The sequence below is a fragment of the Chrysemys picta genome, chromosome 9, assembly GCF_011386835.1.
Source record: "Chrysemys picta bellii isolate R12L10 chromosome 9, ASM1138683v2, whole genome shotgun sequence".
Taxonomy (NCBI): domain Eukaryota; kingdom Metazoa; phylum Chordata; order Testudines; family Emydidae; genus Chrysemys; species Chrysemys picta.
In genome coordinates this window covers 81,196,814-81,210,460 of record NC_088799.1, presented here as the reverse complement: position 1 = coordinate 81,210,460, position 13,647 = coordinate 81,196,814, and positions in this window count along the sequence as shown.

Here is a 13,647-nt window from a genome sequence, read left to right as displayed (position 1 = left end):
GGTGCTAATGATTTACAAACTCATGTGGACTCAGACAAGCACAAAAAAGCAGTTCGAAGAGAGAGCTCATCAACGAAATTGACAGATTATTTTGTAAAAACAGGCAGCGAATCAGAGGATGCTGTTACTGCAGCAGAGGGTGCGTTTGCATTTCACACTGTTAAGCATCATAATAGCTTTAAGTCAATGGATTGCACATCTGTCTTATTGAAGAAGACGTTCCCTGATTCTGAAGTCACACGGAAATTTTCAAGTGCTAGAACCAAGACAGAAGCAATTGTTATCTCTGTGCTTGCACCGCATTCTGTTGATGTTGTTCTGAAAACGTTTGAAGAAAATGACATAGCTTACTGTGGAGTTGCTACAGATGGAAGCAATCACGGTTCAGTGAAAATATTTCCAGTAATTATTCAGTATTTCAACTGGAAGAATGACGGTTTGCAGTCAAAATTGATTGAGGTCCAGAACGCACCTAATGAGACTGCCGACATGATTGCTCATTATGTAAAAGAAATGCTTGAAAAAATGGTTTGTTCAAGAAGTGTATTGCATTTACAGGTGACAACTGCAATACAAGTTTGGAGGACTCCGGCATGATGAAGATGGAAAGAATGTGTTTGCAAACTTAAAGAAGTTGTTGCAGAAGAGAACATTAATTGGTGTGGGTTGCCCTGCACACATTTTGAACATCTGTGTTCACCATGCAGCAGAAAGAATGAACATTGACATTGAGAACATTATTTTTAAAATTTACCAGTACTTTCATATCTACACTGTCCGAACTGAGCGGCTGAAGGAGTACTATGAGTTTGTTGATGTTGAATACAGAAAGCTGCTTTCTCATAGCAAGACACGATGGCTGTCATTATTTCCAGGCATTACAAGGCTGATACAGATGTTTTTGGCCTTGAAGTCATTCTTTCTGTCACAGGACAAACCACCCATAGTGCTTAAGACATTTTTTGAGTATGAATTAAGTGAGATTTACCTCTGGCACATGAATTCACTCATGAGTGTATTCCAAACTTACATCCAAGAAATCAAAAGGGAAAGCAATTCTGTCATGGAAGTGCTGAACAGTTTGAACTCGGTTCACACTATCCTTCTTGAACGCAAGACTCACAACTTTATGTCCCTGAAAGTTAAGGGACTACTGGCACAAAAGCGCATGGAAGGAATTGATGAAGAGTGTGACAAATTCTGTGCTGAAGTAAATAATATGTACAGCAGATGCTTAGAATATTTGGAGATTGGCTTAGACCCCTGGCCGACTTCTCTTGTTTCAGGTGGATTACCCTGAGTGAGACACCGAATTGGAGTGATGTGGAACCTCATATCAAGTACCTGACCGATAAGAGGGTGCAAATTGATGACGTGAAGTGTTTTGATCAGTTCAGCAACCTGAAGAAGTTTACGGAAAGTTGCAACAGTGATGAAGAGTTCAGTAATTTGCTAGCACACCAGAAGTGGATCAAATATTTTGAAAAATCCAAAAACATTGTGTCATTCAGAACTGTTAAAGATTGAAGTTCTTCTTTGCTATTCCTTCTCACAATGCAAATGTAGAGCGAATTTTTTCACTGATGCAAAACCAATGGACAAAGGAAAGGAACAACTTGAATGTTGAGTCGTTGAAAGGAATTCTACTTGTACAGTACAACTTCAGACAAACTTCTTGTAAAGACTTTTATGCCTTCTTAAAGAGCAATCAACCACTGCTGAGAAAAATGCAATCTGCAGAGAAGTGTGCGTGGGCACATGAGGAGAAAGAAAACTGAAGAACTGGTGAAAGGAAAGGACTCACTACATATAAAGAATTACGTCCAGGAGGAATTTTTAAATAGCTCAAAATGTCTGGGATTTTACTGGGTGGGGAGGAGGATGCAGAACCTCCGAGCCCGGGCAGCACCAGGGACCATTAGCCTGGAGCCCCTGCTGGGCTGCCTCTGTCTTGGGATCCAATGGAACGGGGGGGAGGAGGAGGGGGTGGAATTCCTGAGCCCACGCTGATGCTGCCCTGTCTGCAGCCGGCAGGATGGAAACGCTGGAGGAGAAAGCCTGGGGAGTTGCGGTAGGAGCTTAGGGCTGCAGGGCAGGGCAGAAGTCCCAATCCCAGGCTGCCTCGGCTGGGGTGGAAGACAGTCAGTCCCCGCCTGGTCGGAGCCTGGGCTGCCTCGGCCGTTGGGACCTGTGCAGACTGCAAAGCCAAATCCCCCTGCCGTCCCAGCATCTGTTGTGTGCACGGCTGTGTCTGTGGTGTTGTTGCTGCTGTGGGCTGTTAAACGCCTTCCATGCCAGCCCAGAAGTGGATGCATTTCAGTGGTTTTGTATCTTCAGGAGGCCATGGGTTCACAGGTGCTATAGAAACTTGGGATCTTGTTGGTATGGGGCGGGGACATCATCCTTTCTGAGCGTCAGTTTCCCCATCTGTAACGGGGACAGTGTGCTCCTAAGGGCATGGGGGAGAGTTTGTGAAGCCAGATGAACACTGTGTGGGGGTGGCCAAGAGGGTGAAAATTCCCTGTCACTGACTGAGCAGCATCTCTGTCCAGGCTGGGGGAGAAAGCAGGAAGCCTTGGCTCTGTGGTGGGTCTGAATGGCCAACCCTCCCATTCCTCCCTCCAGCCAGGACCCTCCAGCCCCTGCTGTAGCCCAGTCCAGGCCAGGCAGATGGCAGAGCAAAGGCACCCTCAGCCCATGATGGCTGCTGGCGACTGGACTTGGCCTGCGCCGCTGACTGAGTCGGGGGCGAGTTCTGGGTCACGCTGCCCATTTGGAGTTTGCATGGATGAAGCTGAGAGCGTTTTCTGGGCGACTTGAGAGACCCAGTGGGACTGAGACGAGTGCTGGGGGGAGAGGGGTCGCTGCCAATCACCAGCTGAGAAACCGAGAGCGCAGGGTTGGCAAGAACCCCAGCATTCAAGCAATGGAAGGAACTGGGGTGATCAGATTCAGGAACCCAGGGAACTGGGTGCTCTAAGGCATCTGGGGAGCTGGGAAACAGAACAGTGTGAGCTGCGTGTCCTGACCGCTCCCGAAAACTGAGTGCCGGGGCAGATCCTCCACTGGTGTAAACTAAGTAGCTTCACTGAAGTCATGGGAGACTACACTAGTGGAGTGCCTGACTGAATTGGTGCAGCTGTTTCGCGCGGCTGGGAGGGAGGAGGGGAAATGCGGGGTGCTCAGCGGAGGGGGCGGAGTTGGGGCAGGGACTTTGGGGAAGGGGTGGAGTTGGGGCAGGGCAGGGAAGGGGCCCCATGGAGTGTCCTCTTTTTTCAATGTTCAAATATGGTAATCCTAAGTAAGGCACACAGTGGGACCCCATGCTGAGGAGTGAAGCTGTTACAATAGCAAAGTACAGTACCTGAGTGTCTCTTCCGCCTGACACACTCTCCCCTCCCTCCCTATCAGCTTTCCTGAGTGACTCTCACTACTCAGTGCATATTAGACATACCCCAGGGTGAGGTGGAGAGCCAAGTCACATTTAGTCTGCCCCTTCCAAGGTAAGCAAAGAGCCCACTAAATGGAATGTAAATAAACCTCTTTGCCCCTGCCTTGGCCCACTCCTCTGCAGGTACCTCATCCCTTCCCAGGCTCAGCAGGGTTGTCCTCCTACACTTGTGCAGAGCAACACCTCCCAGGGCTTTCTCCTGGGAGCCTGGCTTCAGACTCAGTAGTCCTTCTCCCCTTTGTGTCAGGGGGTTTCCATGCCACCTTTTCTAGTTGCTGGTAGGGGGATCCAGGCCCTCTCTCCTCTCTGGGCTCCAGTCCAGGGATCCTGGGGCAAGCAACTATGGTCTGCTTCCTGAGACTCCTTGCTGCCTCCCTGGACTTCTTCCTACCTTGGCCTTCCCCCACGGCCGTTACCTTCAGCCTCTCCCTGGGCTTATGATACACATACCTCAATCTAGGCCTTTCCTCCACTCTCTCGCAACCAGAGAGGGACTGCAGAGCTCTTCTCCTTTCTCTCTGCAGCCCCCTGCTCATCTGGGCTTCCTCTCATTATGCTCACCATTCACCTCCTCCCCCTGATGGGTTTCTTCTTAGTTTGAGCCTTGCCCATCCTGCAGGTGTAGCCGGTGCACTAATTTCTCTCTATCTCCTGGAACTCTTTCATTAGCTGTATGGGGTATATACCACATCACAGGGCCATACTGGAACTCCACAGCGTATCAGCATTATTAAGGCTAGAGAGGTGAACAGTACAGGCTAGGTTTAATGCAACCAGCAGTGGTGGCCTTTCATCACACAGCTCTGCCAATGCACCTCAATCCTCACTTGCAGCACCTCCTACTTTTCTTGGTTCCCAAACAGGAAGAATGAGGTGCTCGTGTGAGTCATCTGGAAGCCAAAGGATGTGAGCTAAGTGAAAATTCAGCTGTTATATTCTGAAGTCCAGCCACAACAATCTGCAGGGAAACTTTCTTCAAATCCTGCACTTACAGCACGGTAAATCTGGGATTCTTCTCCAAAATCGAGCCACAATATGCCAGGCCTTATGAATTCAAGCTGTTCTCTGTGAGCAGGCTTCATAACTCTTAGCCAAAATCTCAAGATCTGCTTGGAACTTTCAACTGTGGACCAGGACTTTGGAACAACCCAGGCAGGGGTCGAAGAATGCATGGCGCATTTTACCCAGAACATCAGCCCAGGCAGACCAATCGACAGCTACTAGTTCTACATTTCAATATTAATTCTTAGTATGTCTACACTGCAATGAGACACCCAGGGCTGGCCCGTGGGCTAGAGGGGATGTTTAATTGCAATGTAGACATTCAGGCTTAGTCTGGAGCCTGGGCTCTAGGACCCTGAAAATTATAAGGGTCCCAGAGCTTGGACTGCAGCCTGAGTCCGGACATCTACTGCCCCTTAGCCCAAGTCAGCTAGGACAGGCCAGCCGTCTGTGTCTAATTGCAGCGTAGACATACCCTTAGGGTGTTGTTTCAAGCATCTCTGAAAATGGAGATGCGATACTGCCCACTCAGCTCCAAGAAAGTCGCTTCTTTAGAAACACTGCAAGCTGAACGGCAGCCCTGCACCAGACCTGAGGTTGTGTGGTTCAGTTGTGTCTTCACAAAAGAACAGTTTCCCGGACCTTTTTCAGGAAGGGCTCGTCTATGCACTAGCATAGTTAAAGTGGTACAAAGCCCCTAGTGTGGACACAATTATACCACTATAAAGGTATCTGTAGGGGTATAGCTTATTCTCCTTCCTATACAGGAATAAGTTATACAAGTATAAGGCATCTTTAGACCAGTGTAACTGTGTCCATGTTAGGGCTTGTACCAGCATAAGTAGTTCAGTGAAAAAAATATTACCCCAGTACCAGTACAACTTTCAAGAGTAGATCAGGCTAATATTTCCAAAACTGAGTGCTTGAAGTTAGGTGCCTATACCTCGATACCTAAACAAGTGTCTCACTTTCATAGATTAAGAACCACAGCTCCAACTCAAATTATTGCACATGGAACCTTAACTCTGCCCCCTTATGTGTGCTCATATCTTATTTGCTCACACTGTTTTTGTTTTTCCTATCAACTTAGATACACATGTGGAACATCTTGTAGTTCTGTATACTATTCTGTATATGTCGGACAAACAGAATGGGGGGAAAAACTCACTGAAAACCACAAATATTTCCTTCTTAAACATTTATTTAACTACAAATACAAAAAACATTCAAGGGCACTGAGTCCAAGATGGAATGTGGGAAGCCCCAAAACATTCCCTAGTACATTAAAACACAGGATTTAAAAAAAAAAAAAACCCACAGATGATGGAGGGGGGAAAGGAAAGAGCTACAGCTCTGATTTACAATGCCAATGAATTTACAAAAATATAACCTGTTTACAACCTTTACAAAAATAATATTCACCATAAAAAATACAAAACCTATGTATTTCCATGGGCAATCCCTGACTACAGCAATTGAAAACAACAACAAAAACCTCGTGAGATGCACCGGGATGAGTACCATGAGGACTTCCTCCTAGCATTTTAATTAGATCTTTCTGAACACACCAGAATTAAGAGTGCCCTGAGCACTAAAACAGCTTTCCCAGCAGCTACCTGCTCACATAACAGCATATTCAGGCTAATTCAGTTCAGTATCCCTGTTCAAGACAGTATTTAAAATACGTGCTTAAGTGCCATTAAAGTCAATTGGACTTAAGCACATACTTAAAGGTAAGAATGGATTTAAGAATTTTACTACATTCTTTCCTGAATTAGGGCCTGAGACATGATTGGGAAAAAGGAAGTTGAGCCAGGAAATATTTCCAATATTTCTAAATCAGTTATTCCCAACTGAACTCTTACAGAGGCTGAATAATTTTATTTCCTTTAGCTCATTATAAGCCATCCCTGCTCAGCATTAGTGGCTTTCTACACTGAAAAGCAGGATTCAGACTCTCTGGAGATTCCCCACACCCAAGTTTGTTCAACATTAAAACAGAAACTGTAAGTCACAGATTTCTAGAAATGTCATATTCCATTCACTGTGCTGAAATTTTTCTTTAAAAAAAAAAAAAAAAGTCAAGAACAACTCTCACTGATTTGCAGCCAAACCTTCAAAATGGCCATTGACTGTGGATGCCACAATTTTTGGTGGCCAAACTGAGATGACCGGGGCCTTATTTTCAGAGGTGTTAAATACCCATAGCTTCCATAGGCGTCTGCAGGAGTTGTGAAAATCAAATTCAAGGCATCTCAAGCTGGGCACCCAAAAGCAGTGGGTCACTTTTTAAAATTCTGGCATTAGTAAATAACTTTGGGCCCAATCCTGCTCCCACTGAAGTCAAGGGAGTTTTGCTATTGACTTACTTGGAAGCAGGAACTGGACCTTAAACTCCAGTTACATTTTTCCTAACCATTAAAAGCCCAGTCCTGCAACCCCTTACTCATACAATCAATCCTCTTCAAAGAATTTCATTGAAGCCAATGGGATGACTCACACAAGAACTACTTGCTTAATGGGTTGCTTGGGCCCCTAATTTGCTATATGTAGAAGAGTAACTAGAATCCAGTTAAACTAGGCAAAAATAGTCCCATCCTGTATTTAATTAACACTCTTTCATTAAATACACCATAATTAAACAGCTACACTGTGACTGGCCTAGAGAATACAGCCGGAGTGTGCTTCAGAGTAGCTTATCTGCATGCTTTACTTGAACAAAGAACCTTACATCGCAACCGCTTCATTCCTAAGGCAGAAGTTAATAAGGTTTGTCAATGAATAATATTGATCAGCCTCTGAACAACATGGTACACAGCTTAAAAATGATAGGGCACCTTAAAATACAGATATAAAAACCTTGAACTAGGGAAAGGACATGTTCGCTTAAACCAAATTCTCCAAAAGGAAAAATTCCTTTACACTGTGCTTTCCCCATTCACCATCAAGGCTACCCGGTGAGATCAGCAAGGACAAACAACACATCAGCAAATGGCAAGAATTTGCAACACACATTATAATACTCACATACAGAAATCACTGGTTGTTAACAACACTTACAAAAGGATCATCAGCATTTACCCAAGTTTAGCTTTTTCTCCCAGAGTGTAACTCCAGAGGTTCATTTATTCTTAATTGCATGATTATGCTGTTGGGCAGTAACAGACACAGCAGCCCCTGAAACAAATGAAGGAGCAGGAAAAGCCTTAGGCCTGGTCCCCACTTAGTCCGGACTTCGGACTAAGGTACGCAAATTCAGCTACGTTAATAACGTAGCTGAATTCGAAGTACCTTAGTCCGAACTTACCGCAGTCCAGACGCGGCCGGAAGTCTCCCCCCGTCGACGCCGCGTACTCCTCTCGGCGAGCTGGAGTACCGGCGCCGACTGTGAGCACTTCCGGGATCGATCCGGGATCGATTTATCGCGTCTTAACCAGACGCGATAAATCGATCCCAGAACATCGATGGCGTGCCGCCGGACCAGCCGGTAAGTGAAGACTAGGCCTTACATTCAAACTGGGCTGGATCCTGCATGGGGGCACTGCTGAGCACTCTCAGTGCTCCCCCTGAAGTCAATGGGAGCTGATGTAGTCAGCTTGCAAAACTAACTCGTGGGGCAGAACTACCATTGACTCCAATAACCCAGAGTTGATAACATGAAGGGCAGGTGAAAATCCATCCCGCTAGTGACCAGATTCTGATTTCACTGGTATAGGAGTAAATCCAGAGTAGCCACTTAAGTCAATGACATTACTACCAATTTGTGATGGTATAACAAAGATCAGGATCTTGGCCCCAGATCTGCATTTGCCCTGAGATGTTTTACATTTAGGCACCTTTTTAATTAGTGCTGCATAGTTAAGTAACCAAGTAATGAGGTATCATTTACTGACATTTTAACTTAGAAGGGATAAAATGTTCAATACTTCTGTTTATTGCAAGGCAATCTCAAAAACTGCAACTAGTTGAGCTTGACTTTGCCAGAGGTGAATAGCAGACAGGGAAAGCATCATGTCTAGCTTTAGGTGGCGATGCCCCTCACGCATGTGAGTTGACTTTTTCCTCAACAGGTTCAGGTCTTAAAGATGTTCAACAGAAACCAATGTCTATTAGTAACAAACCATCCAGGTGAAATGTGCACTTGAGTTTAAACAAGGCAATACTGCCCCCTGCTGGCTGCTGGGAGACACCATGCCTTTAATTACTCCATAAAAGGCAAACACCAATTAATTATAATCTAATTACACATTCCCATGTGGTTTGTGTTCTCAGCCAACTTCAGACACCCAGAGCTATGATAACAGCCAAGGGATTGCTATGATCAGATGAACCCAATGGGGTTTTGATTATATAAATTTCCTATTGTCAAACTTTCAACCGTAACATTCAATAATGAAATCACAATACATGTCAGTTTGTTAAGACAATCTTTATGTGCCAGTTAATTAGTACTGAAATGGTTTTAGCTAGCCCAGCACTGGAACTGTCAATACCAGGGGCTCGATAACAAGAACCATGGTCTTAAAAATATTTAGACATTTGCAAGTTCTCTTACTCAGAACAATAGATCAGGGGCATTACTGAGTGCATAAAGGGTGTCGTACATGGCAGCCGATCCTGGGGTTAAAAGAAAGCTGATGTTTCTATCCATATTGCTGAGTAGTAAAGGCTCGGATACACAAGTGACATCAGAAAAGCGCAGAATAGTGCGCACTTCTTGGACTGTAAATAGTTTGACATTTTAAATTCGGGGAAAGAGGCAGGGGAGTGGAAAGAGGGCAGAAAACACAGAGGCAGGAAAATGCACAGAAATAAAGGGAGAAGAGGGGAGCCTGAGACACAGGATAGGGAAGAGAGGAACCATGTACCACAGGCCAAATCCTGATCCCATTGAAGTTAATGATTATTTTGCCTCTGACTTTAATGGCTTTATGCTACTAGACCAGCTCTGTCATTTTCATTTGTCTCCTGTCTGAGGCTCTCCAAGGAGGCTGTAAACATTAATGGATTAATCCTCACAACAGATCTGCGAGGTAGGAGAGTATTATTGTCCCTACATTAGAAGTGGGGCAACAGGAATGGCGAGGTGAAGTGACCTGCCAAACACATTCAGCGTGTATGGCATAGCTATGTGGAGATCTCCTGACTTCCACTGCTATGCTTTATCCACAAGACCATCCTTCTGCTTTGTCCCTTTATAGCTTGATGGCTGCAAAGCACCATTGGTAACTGGCATAAGCAATATGTTTTTCACTCCAGAGAGTTGTTTACTAAACACAGGGAAAACCACCATCCTTTCTGCTCTCTAGGCCTTCAGCTACTGCAGAACATATCCGGAACACCCAGCAGCGGGGACACTGTGTTCTCAAATGTACCAGTGAGCTCCCTGGCACACCACTGATGCTCAGGCAATGTGAATTAAATTAAGACAGCCCAGCACTGTCAACAGCTTATGGTTCTTAGCTGGGATAAGGTGAAGGGTTTAATCAGGGACAGTCCAGCTCACTTTCCCGAAAGCTCATGAGAAGATGAACAGTGCCCACAATGCTAACTGGGTACAGATGGTCTGATATCTTGCACCCTATGCCTATGCACTTTGGCAGCACTATGTATACTCAGCAAAACTCCCTCCTCACCACCCATTGTTCTAGGCACCCTAATATCAGTGAAACTCCTTGAGTATGTCCCAAAGCTCATGAGGTTAACAACTCTACATTGGACTTGTACCCTCAAGGGTGTAGCAGGGTGAAACAGACGTGTGGCTAAATGGGGCAACTCCAATGCCAGCCCCAGATATCGGTGTCAAGCCTTCACAAAAAAAAAGCAATCCCCATATGTTGAGGTGCAGCGAAATACAGCACACATGGGAAATGTCGTGCAGCCCAACACCATCGCAATGTGGAGCTAGCCACATTCTTCTTCACCCTTGTTTGAAACAGCCAGCTCCACAGACCGGGGAAGAACTGAGAGATTATTAGAAAGGCACCTCCTTTCCCTTCCACTAGGTGTCAAGGTTGTGCCACAAATGAAGTAAAGATCCACCTGGAGATGACGTTTTAGGGAGCCTGTGTCATCAGCCACCTGACAGCCACACTGAATCCCACCTAACGTGAACCATAGTGAAACAGTGTGTTTTATAGAATCCGAATGACAGCCTCCATCTGTCTGAATTCATGGCAAAGTGCTGATTGCAATCAGTCTCCCAGAGACGCCTCTCCTCCTGGAGCAGCTGCTCTCTGAAAATGACCTCACTATGAAAGGAATCCGTCACAGCTGAGTGCCAGGGCTGAAAAACACATTAATATAATAGAGTATGTCATATGCCCTGATTGCTAGGGTCCTCTCATGAATTGACCGTGGGTGTGTTCTGCAACCACAAAACAGACTATTGCAGCTGATCGCCAAGGCTGGATTCCTGTCCTCTCTCCCGGAGGTGTTGGGTGTGTCATGTTTTCTCCTGAAGAATTTGCCCCTGACAACGATACTGCACTTAAAAGCTTACTTTAATATTGCCTGTCAATCAGTGAAGCGACCCAGTGACAGGATTTCTCCAGCCTTACAGGAGACTTGGATTGTTTCATATTCTACAACTTCCCCCCACCAATCCAATTTGTCAGATAGCAGTTCAAAGTGTAACCTGCTCCTGCTTAATGCACAGTAAGAAGAGAAGCTGGTGGCAGCTTTGAGAAAATAGCACAAAAACCTGCAGCCACCAACTTTGGAAGCTGCCTCCAGATACCAGTTCCAGGAACTTCAGGAAGTTTAACACAGCCAAACCATGGCAAACTCTGACAAATCCTCCTAGAGAAAATTAAAGACAGAAGAGTGCATCCCTACGGAACAGCCATTCTCAGAAAATGAGGTCATCTTTAGTCTGAACAACACATTATTTTATAATAAGGCCACTTCACCACTCATGGCATGATTACTTTAACAGGCACCATAAAGTGGCCAGGACACAAACTTCCAGACACCGGAGTCATTCAGCCAAATCAAAGACACATGGCACTGGGATGAGACATCATACTTTTCTGCTCTTCCAACAGAAGCCTCTTGCAGGCAAATGGCAACCCTCATTACCTGGGAGTAGTATTTAGCCTCCCTGCACAGGTTAATACTCAGAATATGAACACACAAAGGTCTGATTAATTCCAGTAGGGGGCGATATGCACCTGGCAGTACATTACACTAGCAGTGAGAAAATACTCTTTTGAGAATACTCCATTCAGCATTTCCCATTATGAACTTGGCATAGTTCGTTCTGGAGGGGTTCCATCCTTCTAGTTTTTAATTAACCAGGGTAAGGGGATAGAGTGGTTGTGCCATTGAGACACCCTCTATTATTATACTGAGTTTATTTTGTTGTAGCTACGTAACATACTAAACCCCACAGGCTCCGGTTTTATCAGCATAGGACAGAAGCACCTCCCGCAGAAGCCAATGGGAATGGCCTGCATCCTACAGCAAGAGAATTGGGCACCGGATGAGCTGAAAGCCAAGCCATCCTTCAGTCTGCACTTCAAAGGGGCACCATCCAGGCCAAGTGGTCTCTATTTAGTGTTTAGAAGATGAGACCCATGGTGCTCACAGGAGGGGCAATGGAGGGGAGACCCTTACCCTGGGTTACACACAGTGGTGAGCTGGGAACCGGTTCTAAAAGGGCTTCTAAATTTAACAACCAGTAAGTTGAAGTGACCAGGGCTGGATTAACGTTTTGTGGGCCTGGCACCAAACATATTGGTGGGTCCCATGTGGTTGTGATGAACCCCTTCCAGATATGGTCCTAGCGTGACAGCACCATTAATGCCATAGTAAATGTGGTATTGCCGGGATGGGGATGAAAACATTTATTCAAAAACAAAATAAGATATTTGAAGCCAAACTGCGACCTCCACTCAGCCCATAGAGAACAAACTGGGCTAACATCAATGTACTCAGAACACTGAATTTGGTTTGTGTGGGAGGGGGGTTGTTAGTTTTGTTTTTTTTCTTTAAACACTCAGAGCCTGCTTAGGGCCCTGAACACAAGTGCTTAATTAGCACACTTATGAGCCATATTAAGCCCGGCTGCAGCAGTCAGTGGTGTCGCACCTGTATTTCCCCACCACCACCTCCTCCACCCAAAGTTATGTTTCCTAAATACATTGTTGAAAGCTGCATTTTCTACTTTGGTACAATAATGTTTACAAAACTTTGGGGCAGGGTGTGGGGAGGAAAATTGCTGGTGCCCATCTTTTGCAAGGAGAAAGGGCCACTGAAACACACACACTTTACCACAAAGGCTACCACAATCCAGCCTCAAGTTCTTACCCCAATCTTCACACCTGGGCTCTCCTCCCATCCCTCCTACTGTCCCCATCCCACACAACTAACCCCCTAACAAAGGGTCAATCTCCCTGCTACTGCCCACTCCCTACACACTTTCACCCCAGGGCTGTCACCTCCCTCTCTTCTACTACCCCGCTTCTACACACACACACTGAGCCAACCCCCACCTTCAACCCAGACTCTCCCCGCCCTCCCTCTGCCCCCTGCCACACCAACTCCCACCTAAACACCCTGCTTCTCCTACACCCCCCACACGGAGTCACCGCCAGCTCCCCCATCGCACCTGGACTTGCCCCACGACTGCCCCTTTCCCCCAAAACTGGGCTGCGCCCCTCCCCGGAGTGCAGGGAGGTAGTTTCTGGGCATTCCCACTGGCAGGGGGCGTGGCAGCCAGCACTGACAAGTCCCGCTGTCACTGCCCCCCTGTGCTCCCAGGCACCACAGACAATCCGTGTGTGGGGGTGCTGAGGAGCTGTGAGGGGAGTGCAGGGTCAGGGCAGGGGCTCAGGGGGCTGGGAGGGTGCAGGGGTTAGGATGGGCAGGGGGTTGTAGGGATTAGGGTGGGCAGGGGGCTGGGCTGGGGTCAGGGGGTGATCATGCAGGGGGCTGGAGGGGGTATGCCCCAATTCCAGCCCCTTCCCTTAGGCCTCACCCTGGCTTGTCTTCTCCTCCTCCTCGGAGTGGTGTGCTGCGGCTCGCTCCTCCTTGCCCCCCTCCTGCCTGCAAGCGTGATCCAACTGACGGGAGGGGGGGGCGGACATAGCATGCTGAGGAAAGAGGCGGGGGAGAGGCCTCATCCCCGCCTCTTCTTCTCCTCCAAACATCAACACAGAGGAGCCCGTTAGCAAGCCCCTTTGGGAAAGGGA